General features: G+C 47.5%; 1 non-coding gene and 1 pseudogene across 1 annotated transcript; one reads left to right on the top strand and one right to left on the bottom strand.

The window, feature by feature from the left end:
* The first annotated feature begins 1916 nt into the window (after positions 1 to 1916).
* Positions 1917 to 18121, top strand: LOC125517330 (uncharacterized). Its single transcript, XR_015609242.1, has 9 exons — positions 1917 to 2771; positions 3116 to 3272; positions 9116 to 9420; positions 13577 to 13703; positions 13917 to 14001; positions 14081 to 14174; positions 14256 to 14310; positions 15295 to 15459; positions 17384 to 18121. It is a non-coding gene; the product is annotated as an uncharacterized LOC125517330 (transcript).
* On the bottom strand, positions 3668 to 4255 carry LOC147964537 (uncharacterized; annotated as a pseudogene).
* Positions 18122 to 22596: the final 4475 nt, after the last annotated feature.

Below are 22596 nucleotides of genomic sequence, written 5' to 3'. Positions count from 1 at the left end.
AGAGCTGAAGTTTTATCCCAGTTTTTCCTCCTGGCCGATGTGAAAGCAATCCAAAATATTCCTTTGTGCACACGGTTAATGGCAGATTTTTGGTCTTGGCAGTTCGAGACGAGGGGAGTTTTTTCGGTAAGATCAGCATATCGGATGCTATGGGAAATGAAGAGAAGGGGAGAAGATCTGCTGAGTGGAAGAGCATCAACATCGGATAATACTCTGGATGAGAAGGGGTGGTCCTCATTATGGCAGACAAAAGTGTCGTCAAAAATCAAATCGTTCTTGTGGAGGCTTGCTAGGAAATCTCTGCCAACAGAGGACGTGCGGCAACACAGAAACATGAGTATTGTGGAGAACTTCCACTTATGTGGTAACATTGATTCGTGGAGACACTCTTTGATTGAATGCTCAATGGCACAGCGTGTATGGGCACTAGCAGATGAAACCTTGGTCGAAACCATGATGGAAATAGTGGAACCGAATGCCAAACAGTGGCTATTCCAGATTCAGAAGTCATTATCACATGCCCAGTTCGTGGAAGCATCCGTGACACTTTGGGCAGTTTGGACGGCGAGGAAGAAGGCCATTCATGAGGAAGTTTATCAGAGCCCGCTAGCAACGCATGGATTCGTTCACGTTTTATCCAGGAGCTCAAGAGTATAGAAGTATTGTCAAAAACTGCATCGTCACCCAGCACAAGCCGTACCGCTATCCCGAGTGGTGTATGGCAACCTCCGCCTAAGGGTCACGCGAAAATCCAGGTGAAGGGATGTATTGACCAGGAGCTAGGGAAAGGGGCGGCAGCTGCAGTTTGCCGAGATCATTTGGGACATTATTTGGGCTCCTCCGCGTTGGTCATCTCCAGTAATGTTGATCTAAGTATACTGGAAGCAGTGGCATGCCGGGAAGCGTTGGCCTTGGCTCAAGACTTACACGTGCAGAAGGTGGTGGTGGTTTCGGACTGCAAAGGATTGATATCAGATATCCAAAGAGGAACTGGAGGAGGTTACCTGTCGGTGATCAAAGAAATTTCTCTCACAAGTTCTATTTTTGATAGCTATAGCTTTATTTCTCAAAGTAGATCAGCTATTAGTGAGGCGCTTTGCCTTTCCAGACACTCTCTTACACTTGATCAGGGGCGCCACATGTGGCTTCTATCCCCTCATGATCCATCTTGTATCCCTCTGAACTCTCTTATTGTTCAATAAAGTGTCTGGTTCCCCCTAAAAAAATGTATTATTTTTGAAAAATAATTTTGATGTAATATTTCTGAAAATTAATTTCGGCGTGTTGGAGTTGGGCTAATCTCACCGGGAGGCCCTGGCCCATTCCCTCCCCCGATGAAGTCCTGTGAAAAAAAGCCCGTGGCTCTACCATTGTTCGTCGGAGGTGTATTTTATTTCTTTTTTTCATTAAAAGCAAATCAGTCCCCACCTCCAATCGATCTGTAGGAGTAGGAGTACGTGCCAATGGGCAGAAGCAAGGGCGCCGCCGCTAGGCGAAAGAAGGCCGCCCCCGCTAGGAAACCGATCGCCGCCAAGGTTGATGCCGACGTTCCAAGACACTGGCCCAGCCTCCTGCCGGAGCTGCTGGCAGACATCCACGATCGCCTGGGATTCCTCGACCGCATTGCCTTCGCCGCGGTCTTCGCCGCATCCTGCGACGACGACGACGTATTCAAGCCGTCGGCCCCGTGGCTCCTCCTCCCCGGCAAGAATGAGGAGAACCCGGCGGCCGCTACGCTCTTCTCCGTCGCCGATCGGCGCGCAGCCACGGTGCGTGCGCCGTACCCTGCGCTGCGCGACGACCACGTCGTCCTCGGCTTCTCCCGTGGATAGCTCGCCACGGCCGACGACCGAGGCCAGATCTACCTCGTCAACCCCGCCACCGGCGAGCAGCACGCGCTCCCGGACATCACCACCATGGGCGTCTTCCTCCGCACGCCCTACGAGGGGTTCATGGTGGACATATGGCGCTTCATGGCCATTCGATTCAGCTTAGGGCCGTCGTTCATTAGTGATTCGTCGAGGCGTCTGGTGTACGGGGCGCACGTGTTGACCGCCGACGAAATGCGTACGTCGTCTACCGGAAGGTTGTCCTCTCGCCGGCCTCCCCGCGTCACCCCGGCAGCTATGGTACGGCCATGCTGATCCTGGACCTGGATTTCGGCGCCCCGGCCTTCGCCACGGCGGAGGACGCTGCCTGGATGCTGGCGTCGTCGCTCGACGGCGTGGAGGACGCTATCCACCACAACGGTTGGTTCCTCTCCGTCTCCTATTACGACATGGTGGAGGTGTGGCAACGTGACACTGAGTCTGGCGGTTACACGAGCACGGCTGTCACGCCAAGGCTGGCCATTGAGGAAGGCGGCTCGCGGTGCCATCGCAAGTACCTAGCGATGGCGCCGGGTGGGCGGTTGATGGTGGTGCTCAAGTACGCCCAGATGACCAAGGGCAAGGATCTGTACGGCCGGTATAGGTGGACGTGCTCCTTCAAGGTGCATGTCATCGGCGATGACGGGCAATGGAAGGAGACGAGGGACATTGGCAACCTCGCGTTGTTCGTCGGGGTGAACAACTCGTTATGCGTGCCAACGAGTGAGCGCTCAGATATCAAGGCTGGCTGCATCTACTTCACTGACGACGAACCGAGGGTCGCCGCCGCACTTGGCAAGCCCATGGACTTATGGGCTGACGAGTCCGACGCTCAGGCCGTTGGGGTGTACCGCCTCAAGGATGGCACAGTAAAGAAGATGGAGGCCCTCGGGCACCACTACCGTACATTGTCGGCACCACCGGTGTGTGGATCACGCCTTCTATTTCATGATATAGCAAGGTCGATCTGTTTCGAATTAGCTAAGTTTTTGCGTATGATCGCTAGCAGGGTACAATTTTACAAACGTCGCAGATGCGTACGTGCACCATTTTTTAGCTATTCATGCGCAAAATCATTTTGCCAAAATGCTACAGTAAAACTGAGCTACCTCCAACAATGTTTGCATTGATTTACCACCAAAGTAAAAGAGAGACTCCCTGTTAAGAATCTTGCTAGCAACAGGTAAGAAGGCTGAGAACTATACAATGTGTTCTCTCTTTTTCTCTTCGGGATATGCTGTTCTTAGGGTCAAAATCGAGGGTCGCCGCGCTTAGCGAGCCCAAGGACTTATGGGCTGACGAGTCCGACGCTCGGGCCGTCGGGATGTACTGCCTCTAGGATGGCACGGTAAAGAAGATGAAGGCGCTCGGGCACCACTACCGTAGGTTGTCGGCCCGGCCGGTGTGGATCACGCCTTCTATCCCATGATATAGCAAGGCCGGTCTGTTTCGAATTAGATAAGTTTGGGCGTATGATTGCTAGGGGTGTACTTCATGTACTAAGCTTTGAATTAGTTAAGAGCATCTTCGATAGATGGTTCAAAATTTGGTGGGTCTAAAACTGGAGATGTAAAATTTGAACCGTCAAAAAGTGCGTTTTGAAGCTCCGAAAAAACTCAACTCCAACAGATGGTCCAAATGGATGGTCCAAAACAACAACTCGAATGGATGATTCAAAATGAAGATGTAAATTTCTTAAAACGACAAACTACTAGTCCATTCAACATAGTTCAAACATCAAATTCAACATAGTTTCATACATGAACTTCAACTACTACTTATTCAAACTACTAGATAAACTACTCCTCATCGTCGGAGCTGCGAAACTACACCTAAGAACTCCTCCTTCTCCGGGTCGTCGCACCCCTCCTCCTCCCCCTCTGAGAAGTTTGCCCAACCCTCCTCGGAAGAGGACTCGATGGGGATCACCGTCGAGGGACCGGCCTCGTCCTCCTTCTTCGCCCCTTCTTCTTGTGCTCCGCCTCACGCTTCCAGTAGTACTCCAGCTCGGTCTGGACGTACTCCGGATGCTCCCGAGCAAACCTCGCCATCGCCTCCTCGTAGGTCTCACCGGCACTGACGACAACTGGCGGCTTCTTCGTCGTCTTCTTCTTCTTCGTCGGGATCTCCTTCATCTTGATGCCCTGCGGCACAAGCATCTCCGCTTCCACCCGACTCTCGATCTCTGGGAAGTTGAGGTGCTCTCGAGGCCTCTCGGCACGCCACACCACCACGTCGTAGGCACGCACGGCCTCGTGGGCGGAGGGGTACGTGCCGATCCACCAACGCCTTCCGACGTCGGAGAACTCCACTCCGAAGTTACCGGAGGGCTTCTGCCTCACGCCGAAGAAGCCCGACTTGCCCTTCGGCGTCTTCTTCGGCACCATCGGAGAGCGGTGAGAGTGGTGGAGCGGCGGTGGCGTGCGGCCGGGGTGGTGGCGGACGGAGCCGGGCGGGGCGGAGCTGCGGGGCGGCGGCGGCGTGCGGGGCGATGGCGGATAGAGCCGGGGCCGGGCAGAGCTGCGGCGCACAGGACGACAGCGGGCGCGGCGGCAGCGGCCGGATCCGCGGCGGGCGGGCGGCGTGGAAACAACGGCGGGGGGCGGGGCTGGATCTGATGCGGGCGGCGTGCGGCGGGGCGGCGGCGGGCGGGCGGGCGACAAAGGAAAGGAACTGGCGGTTGGGCGTTCGCGGGTGGCGGCTGGTTTTGGACCAGATGCACCTCGTGATGTAAATTTGCACCGCGAGGTGTTGTATTTTACATCACGAGGAGGCCGCGGTCCAAATTTTTTTTACATATAGACCGTCTGTTGAAACTACGTTTTTGGCCTCAGACGGTCTAAAAATTAGTTACTTTTACATTTGGACCGTCTATTGGAGATGCTCTAAATAAGGACAAGGCGACTATGGGGAAACATGTCGTGTAATCGTGCCTTCGTAATTTTCGTTTCTTTGGTTTTTTTGAGGCAGCCACTAGTAAAGCATATTTATCCTACAAGATACTTTGCCTTATTTTTCATTTTTTATATATTTTTTAAAATTTTTCTTTTTCCGAAATTTTTAAAATTTCCAGTATTTTTTGGAGTATTTGAGCGAAATGTGCCACGCAGGCCAAGTGAGGCAAAGTATTTTTTGGAGGTATTTGATGGAAGATTTTAATGAGACAACCACTAATAAAGCCCCAGATCTATTCCACATGATGATACTTTGCTTCATTTATCATTTTTTGTATTTCTTGTCATTTTCCAATTTTATGTTTTTTGGAGATACTTGAGGCGAACTTGCCTCGGTGGGCCATGCGGGCCGAGTGTGATGGCCGTGCCTAATGTGTCACCGTGTTGACCCATGTAAAAATACCAGATTTTTGCTATAAAAAGGGCTGCCCACCCCTCTCATTTCTCACACTCAAATCTCATCTCATTTCCTACACGCAAACATGGATAGTCCCAACCTATTCCAACTTTATGCACGTGTTCATCGCAAAATCTTGAATTGCTGGGACTACTTCGCTGAAGAAATAGTTGTGGAGGGCGGTGTCAACGTGCCTAAAGCTAAGTGCAATATATGCGGGAACTTGTTGCCCACTATGGGAAAGGGCGCAGAGGAACCGACCACCTGCTTAGGCACAAATTGGCACACATAAAAAAGGACAAGGAGACTGTGGGGAAACATGTCGTGTAGTTGTGCCTTTGTAATTTTTCTTTTTCTTTTGTAATTTTCGTTTCCTTGGTTTTTTGAGGCAGCCACTAGTAAAGCATATTTATCCTACAAGATACTTTGCCTCATTTTTCATTTTTTATATTTTTCTCTTTTTCCGAAAATTTCAAATTTCCAGTATTTTTTGGAGGTATTTGGGCGAAATGTGCCACGCAGGCCAAGTGGGCCGGCCATGCCGGCGCGTGTAATATGGGGCCCGTGCATCGGCTAGGCAGGGGGGGCCCGTGTGGCGTGCCTGGCCGTGCCGGGCCATCTAGGCAGGTTTGACCACAAGTAGACCTTCAGCCTCGCACCGCCAGTCCACTCCGCCAGGTTGGCGTCTCGCATTCCTGGCCCCACCTGGCGGCCTCAGCGGGCCCCACCTGCCAGCGATTACCTCTCGCGCAGCCACCCCGTCTCACAACGCGAGTAGAGAGGGAGGGGGCGAGCACGCCGCCCGCCGCCTGCGTCGTCCATCGCCGCCTTCGGAGAAGGAGGAGGCCGGACCTATGGCGGGCCGCGACGGATTCGAGGACGACGACTTCAACCTCCCGCAGTCGTCGCCACCGCGTCGTCCGTCGCTGCCGCCGGAGAAGGAGGAGGCCGGACCCGGACCCATGGCTGGCCGCGACGGATTCGAGGACGACGACGTCAACCGCCTGCAGTCGCCGCCACCGCGTCGTCCATCGCCGCCTTCGAAGAAGGAGGAGGCCGGACCCATGGCGGGCCAAGACGGATTCGAGGACGGCGACGTCAACCGCCCACATTCGTCGCCCCCGCGACGTCCATGGCCGCTGTCGGAGAAGGAGGAGGCCGGACCCATGGCGGGCCGCAACGACTTCGAGGACGACGACGTCAACCCCTTCGCCGTGAGTCCTCCATCCCTGCTTCACTCGTCGGCAACAGCCCTCGGGATACTTCCCCCGTATGCGTAGATCTCGGGATCCCTTTATTTTCTTAAACCGGTCTGGTTCGCGTGGGCTGTGCTCGTATTTGGGGCTGGCGTTGCTTGGATCTGAGGCTCCGAACGCGGGATGGGGATGCGATGGGGAGGTGCCGATTTGTGCGCTTCGAGTTGGGGATTACGCTTTGGTAGTTGTGTCCGCTAATTGCTCTGGAAATGGTTGGTTAGCTCTGGATTTGTGCTCGTGTGATGAACTAGGCTGCCCAGTGGATGATTAGTAGCTGTGCTAGGTGATTGGAAGCGCGATGCGTGAACTAAAATGTAGCTTGGTTGCTGGAACTTGAGATTTGCTGTCGTAGCAGGCCAACACAATATGGTGTGTATGGTACCGGTCTTATATGACTTGGTTTGCTTGTTAATTAGTTGATGAATACAAGTGCGAAGTTGTCGGAGCTTGGCTACTACTGTATGATATGTTTAACATCAGGGACTTGAATATTATGTATGGTGAATGTCCAACTTTTCTGGTAGTGTTTGTCATCTAGAGAGGATGAGCACTTGTTGCTGGTTCTGGAAATGCATTATGATGATGCTTTCCTTGGGCATTTTGGGACATCTTTAATTATAGATCCAATGCTTTGAGTTCAGTAATTCAAGTGGTTTCCATGCACCAATGTGCTACAAGGTAAATGTATGTTAGTACATGGTTAATGATACCAGTGCCATTGTATAGATAGCTCATGGATAAAAATCGTAAGTCCGAGATTTCTCAAATTCTAGGGCTCTAGGTGGAAATTTCCAAAAGTTGAACTGTACATGTCGCAAGGTGTTTTGTACCACCCGGCAGTGGCAGCGCTAGAAGTCAGAACAAATGATGTCAAAGCTACATTCATGTGTGTAAAACTACAGTGAAACACTAGCCTATTAGTTTAGCTAACCCAACTTGTGATGTCGCTTGTCATCGCATAGAACACGTAGGTTAATTTCTTGGTGATGTCATTGAGCTGATGTAATAAGACCACATTTGAGTGTAATCAACTTAAACATGCCCCGTTGTGTTGATCGTATGCAAAACTTAAAGTGCCTATGCACATGCCCATGGAAGCATATATGCATTGGCAGGCAATGCTCAGTAACATACTAGCACGCCAAAATATTTTATATTTTTTGTCGTGCATATTTACTGATTACCGGGTATCTAATGCCAAAACCAGTCTCAAGTTCTAATATCAAGTAACTGCGCAGGCATGCAGCAAGTAACTATCTCTGCTCCCATCAAAGCTTTTGGTCTCTTTCAATCGTTAGATTCTTTCATCTGATTTTTCATAGTATGCTATGGTATGTTGATGGTTCAGATGTAATTACGTATACATTACATAAAATATTGTTGTTGAGCAGCAGATTAATTGTTCCGGCAAAAAGAAGATCATGCTATTATTAAGTTGCTCAGAGGCTTCTAATTTTGTTTTTTAGCTGTCTGTTCCTAATATCTTCCAAATGCTTCATATTCTACAGGGAGGAAGCGTTCCCCCTGCCCCCAGTTCTCGGCTCTCACCTCTCTCCCACGAGCCAGCGGGTTTTTATAATGTGGACATTCCTATGGATTCAACTAAGGTACTTCTAGTTTTGAGAAGTTTTTTCTTCACTCTTGTGTCAATTTAGCTTCTTACTATAAGTGGATAAATGCTCTCTTTGCCATTTCGTTGGTTATTTTTTATTATTACCAAATTACTTTTGGTGAAGATATTAAAAGTCTGGTCTGTCTTCCAAAATAATAAGGCATCCATGCATAATTAATTTTGTTATTTTTGTGAATTATTTTTTTCACTATAATTTTATAAGAATATGTGCATGGACCAACCACATAAAACATTCTCTTGCATCTTTTAAAAGCAGTAAATATAAGGGTATTTTAGTCATTCTGTTTGGTGACTTTCTCAGTCTTGGAAGTTTCTTAGTTCATATGCCAGGCCAAAATGCGCCTTATAAAGTTCATTGTATGGAGTAAAACTGTATAGGAAATGTGATAGTTATTCCTTTATTTACACTGTTCACGTGCAAAGATAGTTTTGGCTATCCTTTCAGTAGTTTGTTATGTACGATTGATAGTAGATGCTCATGTATATTGCTCCGTAATATGCTGCTGTCCACTAGAAGAAATTCATGTGTCTGATGTGCTGTTGTCTACAGATTTGAGGAAGCGAACAGAAATAAGATGTTCTGTATCTGCTCATGTATATTGTTGTTGCATACAGATTCCTTCGTGGACAGAGTCAGCAGGCGGCGGGGCAACCGAAGTTCGTCTCTACAAGAGATCATCCTATGGATCGGCGCTGATTCAAATAGCAGCTCTTGCCCCTGTTGCACCACCCCGAGCTGTGGAGGGCGGCTCCGATGACCCCGACCAAGAGTTCGCCGGCGAGCCTGCTCTGTATCTGGCAGTGGTCCAAGACGGCCACACCATCGACATCGCGCGGCTGCTATTCCACGGCGGCGAGCCTGCGCTGGAAGTGGACATGGCCGAGGACTACTATGCAGCGGCGGAATTCAGTTCCAGCGAAGACGACCGGTCCCTCCCCCTCGACGACTATGGGATGGTGAAATCCAGCTCCAGCGAAGATGACTGGGCCCTCCCATCACTAGGTGGTGCTATGTCCTTTTTGGGAAGGCTGGGGTGCAAGGAGTACTCGGGGATTGGGGATGGGGACTGGGACTGGGACAGGGATGAGGATGATGAGGATGAGGACGAGGATATGGATGCGGATGAGGAAAAGGATGAGACTGAGAATGTGGATGGGGTGGATGAGGATGTAGCAGTTTCTGGAGGTTATGATAGTGGAGGTGATTGCAAGGAGGGTGATGGAGAGGAGGAGGAACATGGGGATACTCACCAAGATACAGTTAAGCTTCGAGTTTGGCCAGCACAGAAGCACCTGCTGCTTAAATTTTTTAGTAAGTTCTCGACTTGTTTAAATTCAGTCATATGATCTGATAACTCTAGTGTAGTGTCAAAAAACGTCTTACATTATGGGACGGAAGGAGTATGTAATTTTACACTCATCCGGGGAAATGTTTGTTCCCAGGCGTAGAGTATATTCAACTAATGCTTGGACTGAATTTAGTGCCATACCTTCTCCAAATACCAATGGAATAAGCTAGGAACTAGTGTCAGCAAAAGGAGTTAACAAGTCTAGATTAAGTTTTCAAGCAATGATTGAGACCATGGACTAGAGTTTACACCCAACAACCATGTTTGGATTAGCTCCTGTAGTTTAAGGTCGAATGAGGCTCCCAGCTGGCAAGTTCGTGAACAATGGAATTGCTGCTTGGGGAATACAAGTTATACAACATATCAACCCTTGCAAAATCAAGGCATTGCATCATAGAAATTAGTGTCCCCTGTCCTTATCCAGCTGCCAACACAAAGGGCTAGAGTTTGCAAACTCAAGGCTCTGCACTATTTGAAACCGTGAGCTAGACTTTGCACCCACCAACCATGGTATGCAGATTTGCATATGAATGTTTTGGGGATTTATGTCACTCTTATATTTGTGACTTGTTTAATTCATTTGACACATGCATCATGGTAGTTGAATCTGGTCATTTAGTGCTTGTATGGTTATTTGGTTGCATCATAAGACATCCTTGTTGAATTGAAATACGCCAGTACATGTTGGGATCAGTACATGTTGTGATCATCTGGATTGCCTTCACATGCATAGTTGGTCCGTTTAATGAAGCTTCTACGCAGGTTCATATCTTGTTAAGAAGTGATTTAAATTATAAATATAAGATAGAAAGAGAGGGGAGGTTTATGTCACTCTTCTTATATTTGTGACTTGTGTAATTCATTTGACACATGCATCATGGTAGTTGAATCTAGTCATTTAATGCTTGTACGGTTGTTTGGTTGCATCATAAGATATCTTTGTTGAATTGAAATATGCCTGTACATGTTGGGGTCAGTACATGTTATGATCATCTGGATTGCCTTCATCCGCAGGTTCATATCTTGTTAAGAAGTGATTTAAATTATAAATATGAGATAGAAAGAGGGGAGGTTTGGAGAGTATGAGATAGTTAGTTAGTTATTGTAAAAAAGAAAAGGAGTTCTGTTCGTTGTTTCTTTTATTCCGTCATAATGCGTGTTGGTCATATATGGATTGGAAACTTGATTTTCTGTCGGAGGTATGGTAATGATGTCAAATGAAAAAAATGGGCAACCTTTTTGTTGAACTGAGAGGACCTCACCCCTCCTTCTATTGCTGTGGCGGCTGGTGTGGAGCGCCAGTTGCTAGGTTACACAAGGAGAGAGCCCTCCTAGATGCCTATACTAGAGAGCCCACTTGGGCCAAAGGTAGATGGGCCAGGCCCATATCGGTTCAGCACTCCCCCTCATGATGGGTCGTAGATATCTATCAACCCCATCTTGTCACATGCCAAGTTACAGTCCTTTGTCCTATTGCCTTTGTCAAGCAAATCTGTAATATGTTGCCCAGAGATGACATGGGCAAGGCTGATGATCTCAGCATCAAGTTTCTCCTTAATGAAGAAGTGATCAATTTCCACATGTTTTGTCCTATCATATTGAACTGGTTATTGGCAGCTGACTGACTGATAGTCACACCATACTCTCAGGGGCCCCTTCCTCAGAAGTTTCAACTTGCTCAGTAGATTCTTCACCCAGAGCATCTTACTCAACCCTTAAGATAATGCTCTATACTCAGCTTCTACTGTTAATCTAGACACAATTGTCTATTTTTTGCTTCTCCATGACACCAAATTTCCTCCCACAAACACACGATAGCCTGAAGTTGTTCTTCTATCATCTTGACAATTAGCCCAATCAGAATCACTATAGCCATCCACGTCAAGATGTCCACTCTTCGCAAACCACAACCCTTTTTCTGGAGTCAGGATTCTGTGCACTTTATCAAGATGCTCACTCTTTGGTTCATGCATGTATCTGCTCACCACACCCATGACAACGCAATGTCAGACCTCGTATGACACAAGTACAATAACCTCCCAACCAGTTTCTGGTAATCTTCCTTATTCACTAGCTCACCTGCTTGTGCTGTCACTTGATGATTTTGTTCAATCGGAGTAAGAGCTGCACGACATCCCATCATGCCCATATCACTCGAGAGATCCAAGATGTGTTTTCGGTGGCCAAAGATATTCCCTTCTCTGTGAGTAAATTGCAGAAAACCACCACTTTGAAGGCAAGGTTTGCGAAAACCACTACAATACATTTTTTTTGCAAAAAACACCGTGTCTTCGGTAATCTTTTTGCAGAAAGCACTGATCGGCGGATTTGCCTCTATTGAGCGCGTTTATGACAAGTGGGGCCCGTTTTCTACTTGCGTGGCCTACCTTTTTGTAATTTATGGGTTTTAATCTAAAATTACAAACTAGACCCTAGAATTTTACAAACATACCCCTAAATAAAAAATAAAAAATGCAATTAGCCCCAACGCTCCTCCGCGGTGGAACTGCTCCTCCCGACGGCGTTCTGGATCGGGGGGTCCTCCCCGACGCTTCGTTCCATGGTGGGTGGGGTTGCTGCAGTTCGCCGTGGTGGGCGCCGCCGGCCAGCCGCTCGTCAGCTGCATGCGCAAGTCGTTCCGGTGCATCTGCGGCCGCGGGGGCGTCGAGGAACGGCAGGCCACCCCTGCCCGTCCCGTCCCCGGCCGAGATAAGGGTAGCCATTGCGGCGCCCAGGTCGACGTACAGGCCGCCGCTGCCGCGCCCAGGTCGACGAAGAAGGCCGCCGCACCAGTCCCGACCTGGCCGAGGCAAAGGCTCGGGCGCCATCGTCGTTGCCACACGTAGTTCGAGGCAGAGGACGCCGCCCATCCCGGCCCTGCCCACCGCCATGTTGGAGCTCCACAACAGCCCTCCGCCGTCCGGGGGCGGTGCGGCACCTCGAGCGCCGGCCGCCGCCGCACCTTCCGGCATGCTAGAGCTCCCAATCGCCCCCCGCGGTTGCTCGATCCCCAATGGCCCAATCAAGCCGACGCGGCCACTCCCTCACTGCCGGCGGCCCCTACCCGGTGAGGCACCCTCGGATCCGGTGTTGGGCGGGACGATGGGGGCACGACGGCGGCGGCCCGAGGAGGAGGGGCGGCGCTGAGCTCGTGTGCGCGCTTGCCGACTGCGGCGTGGTTGGAGGGCCTGGGAGCAGTGTGGAGAAAGTCGAGGGGTGTTTTTGCCTTAAACCTAAACTGTTGTGCCACATAAGCAAAAAAAGGACCCCACCTGTCATAAACAAGCTTAACTGAGCCCGATCCGCCGATCAGTGCTTTCTGCAAAAAGATTACCGAAGACACAGTGTTTTTTGCAAAAAAAATGTATTGTAGTGGTTTTCGCAAACCTTGCCTTCAAAGTGGTGGTTTTCTGCAATTTACTCCTTCTCTGTCCATGCCACTTCAATGCCTAGGAAGTATTTTAGGTTGCCCAAATCCTTCACCAGACACCCCTTCAATCTCTCTATTTTCTCCTTATCATCCACATAAACTGCAAGAATGGTGATCTTTCGATCAGAGTGTCTGTAAAACACTGTGGTCACCATTACATTGATCATACCCCATAGTCTGTGTGCAGATGCAGTCATAGTCAGCAGCCTCCAGCAGCTCCACTTCTTCCTCCTCCCGCTGCTTCCTCTCTCCTTCTCCTTTCCTCCAAGAGACACAAGCCTCCTGTAGCTCCAGTTCTCCACGAGAGGCACAACGGAACGGAGAAGGAGAACCAGCCCAACCGTCAAAGAACCAGCAAAGAACCCGCCCGCCCGTTGCCTGCAGGCCCCAATACACGACGAGCTCGCCTCGCGCACTGCTCGCCCAGCCCCACTGCCACTTGCGTCTGATACCATGTTGAACTAAGGGGACCTCACCTCTCCTTCTATTGTTGTGGCAGTTGGTGTCTGGTGAGGAGCGACAGTTGCTAGGTTACGCTGGGAGAGAGAGACCTTCTGGATACTTATACTAGAGAGGCCACTTGAGCCAAAGGTTGATGGGCCAGGCCCATACCAGTTCAACATTTCTCCATGGAGAAAAGTAAAGTCATGTAGCCATAAAAGATCCGTGACGTTCTATTTTTTTGCTAGGTGGCAAGCAATGGAAATTAAAAAAGCCTATCGTATAATCTGGCTAAACCGTGATGAACTGGAAGAGCTCTGCAAATTCTCTTTCAAAATTGATGCTACTGCTCCTGATCCTTTTTCTACAAGCAGCGTGAGCCCATAATTAACTTTTAGTTAAGCTTTTGCAATGTTTCACACTGTTGGTAATGGATTTTATAGCTAAATATGCTTGCGATTACAGGTTTTCAGAAATGCGAACAGTTCAATTGATTTTGAAACGAACAATATATGTATAAATTTTCCCTTAACGCTATATTCTCTGTGTTGTAGTTTAAAAGTCTAACATTAATTTTTAAAATCTTAGGTTCCTTCTGCAATTTTTGATGATTTTGTAGCTTTTTTGAAACCGTCAATCAACACTTTCAAAGTCTGTAAAGAACTTGGTAAGAGTTGTTAATAATATTATTCGTACAAATATTTTATTTGTGCCTATGATGATATTTGTGTTTTTATTTGTCATAGGCGAAGGCAATGATTGCAAGATTTTTAAGTGCCTTGTTTCGGGTAGTAAATGTGCTGTTAAGTGTATCCCTTTGCATCCATCTTGCATCGAAGAGCCTAGGTAGGTTTAAAAATTACTTTATTATCTAAACCTAATCTGTTAGATATATTTCCACATTCTAAGTTAGTTTTCTGTATTCAGGGAGGTTAATATCATTTCAAGTTTAAGGAATGGGCGCATTATGATGCTTTATCAGGTAAATGTCTACAAAAAATTTCCTCCAGTTGCTCTCAAGGTTTTTCTGACTTCTTTTTTAGTCCTGGATAGAGCCATGGAACTACAAAAGGCATCCTCGATAAGAAGATTACCTGTTTCTCCATCTAGAGCTCTGCTCAAGGTTCATATTTTGTTACTATGATTTTAGCTCAACATATGTATTTTATCTAGCAGTAATGTAGTTATGAATATGCTTCGTGTTAGTAGCCAAAGCCTGCTCTGCTAACACGATTTGGACATAGGACTTAACTGTGCCTCATTCTTAAATCCACATATTTCATTAAAAACTCACCTACACTGCATATGCCCACTTATACATATAGCCTAATGTGAAGATGCTGAATAAAATTGACCAGTCAGGTTTCAGAGTATCCTCACTAAATGGCTGTGCAAATTATAGGACGTAAGCAGAGTATTTATTTTTTGGATTTCAGCAACATTGTTGCAGCTCAACTACAATTCCCAACCACCCAGCAGCCCCTATTATTTCAATTTGTGTAATTTAGAGTTGTTCTTCGGGAACTTGAAGAGAATAGTTCGAAATGATTAAGCATCACTTTCAGTAATGTCGCTGACTTGATGAATGGTGAGTTGGGAGTCTTGCTCTCATGCTCGTGTTCATGAGGCCTTCTGCTTTTGTCTTCGCATACCCCCCCCCCCCCCTCCTCCTCCCCTCCCCTGCACTTATGCTGCTCCAAGCCCTTTTATGGCACAACTGTGTTGTCATTAAGTTGTTCGGCCGTTACAATTTTTGTGCCCGGTAGTTTAGATCACATAAGAACTTAGCCTTATTCATTTCTGATTGTTTGCTTCTCTTTTCGTGTAACTTCCAAACAGCACATTGGCGAATGCACTTTTGCCTGAAAAGTTTGACACAATTCCGGATAGGTGGAAACTTTTCGAAGAGATAGTAAGAGGTGTCAAAACACTGCATAATGAATTTATTGTGCACCGGGATCTCAAGCCAGATAACATATTTCCTGGCCATGATCATGAAGTCCGAATTGGAGACTTCGGAGATGCCTGTTGTGGCCAAGATGAATTCGGAAAATATGGTGGTACGCCTAACTGCGGGACAAAAAGTTATTTGGCGCCAGAGCTAGACAGTGGTGAGAAGATAACCGAGAAGGTATGTGTTTGATTTTTATTAGTTGTTGCCAACTCGGTTAATTATATGACCGAGGTCCACTTTCGTTGTTACATGCCATCTTCCCTTTCCGTTTGCTAGGTTTATTTTCGCAGCATGTCTGTTTTTTCTGTGCCTCAGCCGGTTTCCTCAGTAGCTCCTCTTTTGGATCTTTGTTTTTTTGTTGCCTTCTGGGTTATATCGGCAGCTTCTCTTTTGGTTTGTAATGTGTTATAACGTGGTAGGCTGATAGGTTAGATCACCCCTGGACAGATGAGGTGTGGCACCCAGGAAAAGGAGGCTGCCACACAACAAGAGCAGGGGAAAAGCTGGAAGGATAATTGGGATTATTTTTCTGCTTCTCTATTGATTGATATTGCTAGGCATTATATAGCTCGCTTACAAACTTGGACGCCTAGCTGAACTAACAAACTTTAGAAAATAACTAACTTGAGAATCAAAAAATATCTCTAAGATTTAAACTACCAAGGATAACTAGGGATACTTATCCCCTTTAGTTTCAGCTGTGACCTCCTTGGTGGCCTTATGTGGTTCCTGGTAGTTATGTCCTAGACATAACATCTCTCTCCCTTTTTGAACACTTGATCCTCGAGCTGGACTAAGGACTGCTGCTAGCCCCTTGCAGCCTCCATAGAAACGTCTTCCTTGCAGTCATCTGCACCTGGATCAATCTCCAGGACGAAGTGCTTTTGCAGCAGTGGCCAGCCATGAATTTCTCATTGGAGTTGTAACATCGGCCTTCTTCATGCCGCATTGCCATCACTGCCGGTGTTAGCGTATGTCGTGAGTGGGCTGCTGGAGATGCCACTATTGCAGGTCCTGGAGGTAGTGCTGCTGGAATTGCAGGTGTAGGTGGTGCTCCGAGGTCTGGGAATTGCTGGTGGACACCTGAGCGTCCAATGTGCATGTCGCTAGCTAGTGGACTTGCAATAGGAAGCAGTATCCAGGAGATGCACGGTAGTGGACTTGTAGTTCATGGCAACATCAGCAACAATTAATTGTGATTTATACTCCAAGGCTTTTTTTCCAGAGGACCAGGGAGTCTCTCCCCAGTTCCATTGCAACACAATAAAACCATACCTTGTCCAACTAAAACAGCTGAAAAATAGTCTAGGATTAGTGCCAGGAGTTCAGAACAGAAGGAAAATGCATAAAAACTTGTGAGAATATGAAATATGTTCGCACAGGTGCCCATAAACTAGAAAGCAGACATGGCACAAGCACAAGTGCACAGGAGCCCATTATCTCCAGGTGCACTGTGTGATGGCGCATTCTTGCCTGCGTGCATCACCCACGGTGAATCATCGTGGTTAGGCCGAGCGGTCATCATAGGATATTTACCAGATATGCTATAAAGCAATCATGCAGCTGCCGCCAGTCTCTTAAGTAGCAGAGGACCTTTCGCCACACGTGGTTAACATTGATCGCCACACGTGGTTAACATTGATCAAGCGATCTTTGTCAAACACCAAATCATTAAGACGGTTCCATAGCCCCCAAAGGATACATCTGTAGCATAGCTGTTTACCAGTATCATCTGCAGCTAACTTGTGGTTTCACCTTGCTAGAGCTTTGGCTATTAACATGCTTTCCTCCGATTGCTGCTGTTGGTTTGCTTGGTTTTGAGGGGGACACATTTTGCATTTTTGTCGTTGTTTCTTCTTGCCATTTGCTTCTTTATCTTTTCTTTTCTTTCCATTTTTACTCCTTTCTTTGTGCTTTTCTCTGTTTCTTGCTGACATGAGACACCTGTTTCGCCTTCAACTTGCTTGAACCCTTGCTGTCTTACTCACCTTATTTGCTGTGTTGTCGTCCGTGCTTGCCGTTGATTTCTGCTCATTCAGTTTCTTGCACTTCTGCGTTATGCTTGGTAAAACACTGAATATTTGTGGTTATTTTTTGGCAGGTGTTATACTCAGTTGGTGTAATGTTTTTTGAGCTGCTGACACCTTTTACTACTGGACTTGGGAGAATGAAAGCATTTGAGAAGCTGCGAGATGAAGGGCCTCCGGATGGCTGGAAGGGTGACCATGAGGGCGACCGCGAATTCTATGGTAGAATGACTGCTTTGGTACCTGCTGACCGGCCTTCGGCGGACGGTTTATTTTTGCGCTCACAATAATAGTACCAACGAGGATATGAAAAAAAATCTGACATCTTTATATGCAGATGTATATTGAGCAACAACGTTGATGGACTGCAATGCAAAAGTTGTGAACAGCCGGCTGTAGAACTAGAAAGGTTGGGAGAGGAGACGGCTGCGGCAACAATCTGTGTGGCTATTGAAGTGGAAAAGCTCAGAGAAGAGTCTTGTATTTCTGTCTCTGTTCGATAACACCTGTAGATATGATGTAACTAACTTGTCCGGTCCTTTGGAGTCTAGCCGCTCGCGTGCCTCGCATGCACCTGATGTAACTAAATAGTAAGTCCTTTGGAGTATACCAGCTCGCGTGCCTCTCATGCACCTGCGTCTCTGGCATTCTTCTAAACACAGCCACGGGTTTACGTTTGCATGTAATCTAGCCTCGCCCTAGTTGAGATGCGGCCTTGTTAGATGGAAAATTTGTAGGATAATACTGTATTTGATAGGAATTTTGTCTATACTAGTAGTCTTTTAGTTTAAAAAATTGTTGTCACCAATTTTTTTACGGATCGCTTTTCTTCTACAATATCCTTTTTCCGAAAAAAGCAGACAGGAATTGGTAACAAGGATAGGCGAGGCCAAATTACACTAGGCCGCATCTGTACAACCCAAAAGCAAGCTCTCTCGAATTGATTTGATCCACCCACACTCCTGCCAGAGCCATTTCATCGTAAGAGCGATGGTGAAATTAACCAGCAGCATCTTTGATGCTCAGACCACAAGTGCTTTGGCCTACCACAGCGGCTGCTACCATACGCTCTTCTGATAGTAAAATTGTGCATCAAAGGGTATGTGTGGAAAAGTGGAATCGGAGTATGAAATGTGGGCTATTCAGTAAAGGATAGAAAAGTAAGAAAATGCCGAGATAGACGATATGGTGATGGAGAAAGACTCGACAATATACAACCGCATCACAAGAGAGCACAACCAAAATAATAGCGAGAATAACAAACCGAGACAAGCAGAAGTAACTGAACCTAGATCAAAGAGATCCCAAATAGTACCTGAACTGCAGAGATGATCCACTCAGCACACCGAATGCCAAATCAAAGTCGAGAATGAGCTCACTTGTGCGATTTCTGACAAAAGAAACGAAAATCTCAGGCCACCATATGGATGGCATAGCATCAAACACCTAATGAGCATGAATCGACCAACATACATATGGGTTCAAGGACAGCGAAAAACACCAAACCACGCGGACGAATATAGAACCACATCTTCACAACGAACAGAGCAGAAGGCCCACCACAGGAAGATAAACAATACGATCGATCAATGAAAGGCCACAAAACCGCTGCTCAACCAACAACCACCTGCGAACAGAGGAAACACACATGCAAAAATTGGATAAAAGAATTGCTTCACTACAAACAAACATAATAATAATAATAATAATAATAATAATAATAATAATAATAATAATAATAATAATAATGGTGATTTCAAGGGAGGAACGATCTCAAACACATCAAAATGCACTGTTTTTGAGGGAGTTCTGATGCAATTTTACTACTACAAACAGGAGTAGTTAACCAAACTCTACCAAACGTATATAGATGGAGGAATTTCACGAGCAATAACTACCAGTCTACGATTATCTGGCCATCACACCACCCAAATCAAGATTAAGCGTCCTGCCAGGAAGAGGGAGAAGGAGAGGGGAAGGAAGAGGAGGAAGATCTTACTGATCAAAGAAGCTGGAGGCGGACTGTGCAACGACTTGGTGGTGCTCCCGGCCCTCACCGACGCCGGCGCACGGGAGGGTCTCACCTCATATCTTGCCATCCATCCCTGTGGCGGCGCTGGTGGCAGATCACAGACTGAAACCGCCGCCACTGCCTTCTCCCACCCAATCCTCCCTCGTTGTGCACGGGCGGTGGCGTGCTTGCAGCCGCTTCCCCTCCTCCTTCCCCGCCCCACCTTCCCTGCTCTGCCTCCTGCCGATGGCGAAGAATGGAAAAGACCAGATCATGGAAAGAAGAGAAAGGAGAGGTTGCCTTGCTGCGAATTTTTTGGGAGAGGAAATGAGAAGGGATAGGTGACAGAGACGAACGAGGAGGAGGCGACCCGATTCAACATTTACTGCAGACACTGACGGTTCAGACCCATAGAAAACCAGGGCCACAATACAGACGAAAAAACCACAAGCGGCATGTGAACTGAAAGAAGCACTCCAGCCCACACCTGACATTGCATAGGAGCCAACAGACGTCCATGCAACGACCACACCACACAGAACAACCGACGCCACTGACAGCAGGCCGTTGAACAAACCTGGGACCACTTGCAGAGTCCGATAAACAAACAAAACGTGTCGATCGCGAGCTGGTCTGCCCGATCGCTCTTGCCGTTCCAATCGCCCATTGCTTCGCACTTCGAAGTCGATGTGGCCAAGTGAGCACCGCGGACCAGCGTTGGCGTTCACACAACCAGCGCTCCCATTGGCCAAAACGAGCGTTGACATGGACACGAACTGGAGCTCCCATTGGCCAAAGCAAACAGTACACATCCTGCCAACGTGGACAGCGCAAGGAGGCGCCCATCTCCCGCAGCTTATTGTGTTCGATAGCTCCACCCCCACGCGCATTTGTAGGCGATGGTACTAAATAAGCTGCGAGTGTGCAGTTTGTTGTCCATGTGACCGTGTACATTGTTCTTTTTTAGATCATATTTATTTTATCATGTGACCGTGTACATTTTTTTAGGTCAATGTGACCGTGTACTTTTTTTTAGGTGAATGTGACCGTGTACTTATAAGGCAGGAGACAAGCTGATTGGCTTTTTAGCCTTTAGAAGCCCAACAGGCCAACATATTGCACCATTATTACCAAGGCCAACATGTTGCACGTACCGTGTACTTAGCAAAAAGGGGATAAATAATAGAAAAGGGTATTTTGCTAGTTGTGATTTTGTATTTAAAGGTCGTGCTTTGAATCTAGAGGCGCACAACCTTGTGAAATTTTCTATCTCACTTCCGCAGGGTCGCCATTTGTGGCTTCTATCCCCTCATGACCCCCTTTGTATCTCTATGAAAAATGTGGGCTTTTTGTTAAGTACACGGTACGTGCAACATGTTGGCCTTGGTAATAATGGTGCAATATGTTGGCCTGTTGGGCTTCTAAAGGCTAAAAAGCCAATCAGCTTGTCTCTTGCCTTATAAGTACACGGTCACATTCACCTAAAAAAAGTACACGGTCACATTGACCTAAAAAAATGTACACGGTCACATGATAAAAAAATATATGATCTAAAAAAGAACAATGTACGCGGTCACATGGACAACAAACTGCACACTCGCAGCTTATTTAGTACCATCGCCTACAAATGCGCGTGGGAGGTGGAGCTATCGAACACAATAAGCTGCGGGAGATGGGCGCCTCCTTGCGCTGTCCACGTTGGCAGGATGTGTATTGTTTGCTTTGGCCAATGGGAGCTCCAGTTCGTGTCCACGTCAACGCTCGTTTTGGCCAATGGGAGCGCTGGTTGTGTGAACGCCAACGCTGGTCCGCGGTGCTCACTTGGCCACATCGACTTCGAAGTGCGAAGCAATGGGCGATTGGAACGGCAAGAGCGATCGGGCAGACCAACTCGCGATCGACACGTTTTGTTTGTTTATCAGAAATTGTGCATCAAAGGGTATGTGTGGAAAAGTGAAATCGGAGTATGAAATGTGGGCTATTTAGTAAAGGATAGAAAAGTAAGAAAATGCCGAGATAGACGATGTGGTGATGGAGAAAGACTCGACGATATACAACCGCATCACAAGAGAGCACAAGCAAAATAATAGCGAGAATAACAAACCAAGACAAGCAGAAGTAACTGAACCTAGATCAAAGAGATCCCAAATAGTACCTGAACTGCAGAGATGATCCACTCAGCACACCGAATGCCGAATCAAAGTCGAGAATGAGCTCACTTGTGCGATTTCTGACAAAAGAAACGAAAATCTCAGGCCACCATATGGATGGCATAGCATCAAACACCTAAGGAGCATGAATCGACCAACATACATATGGGTTCAAGGACAGCGAAAAACACCATACCACGCGGACGAATATAGAACCACATCTTGACAACGAACAGAGCAGAAGGCCCACCACAGGAAGATAAACAACACGATCGATCGATGAAAGGCCACAAAACCGCTGCTCAACCAACAACCACCTGCGAACAGAGGAAACACACATGCAAAAATTGGATAAAAGAATTGCTTCACTACAAACAAACATAATAATAATAATAATAATAATAATAATAATAATAATAATAATAATAATGATGATGATGATGATGATGATGATGATGATGATGATGATGATGATGATGATGATTTCAAGGGAGGAACGATCTCAAACACATCAAAATGCACTGTTTTTGAGGGAGTTCTGATGCAATTTTACTACTACAAACAGGAGTAGTTAACCAAACTCTGCCAAACGTATATAGATGGAGGAATTTCACGAGCAATAACTACCGGTCTACGATTATCTGGCCATCACACCACCCAAATCAAGATTAAGCGTCCTGCCAGGAAGAGGGAGAAGGAGAGGGGAAGGAAGAGGAGGAAGATCTTACTGATCAAAGAAGCTGGAGGCGGACTGTGCAACGACTTGGTGGTGCTCCCGGCCCTCACCGACGCCAGCGCACGGGAGGGGCTCACCTCAGATCTTGCCATCCATCCCTGTGGCGGCGCTGGTGGCAGATCACAGACTGAAACCGCCGCCACTGCCTTCTCCCACCCAATCCTTCCTTGTTGTGCACGGGCGGTGGCGTGCTTGCAGCCGCTTCCCCTCCTCCTTCCCCGCCCCACCTTCCCTGCTCTGCCTCCTGCCGATGGCGAAGAATGGAAAAGACCAGATCACGGAAAGAAGAGAAAGGAGAGGTTGCCTTGCTGCGAATTTTTTGGGAGAGGAAATGAGAAGGGATAGGTGACAGAGACGAACGAGGAGGTGGCGACCCGATTCAACATTTAC

This window comes from Triticum urartu, chromosome 6A, assembly GCF_056163025.1.
Source record: "Triticum urartu cultivar PI428250 chromosome 6A, HENAU_Tu73, whole genome shotgun sequence".
In the NCBI taxonomy this organism is placed as follows: domain Eukaryota; kingdom Viridiplantae; phylum Streptophyta; class Magnoliopsida; order Poales; family Poaceae; genus Triticum; species Triticum urartu.
This window is presented reverse-complemented; position numbering and strand designations above follow the sequence as displayed.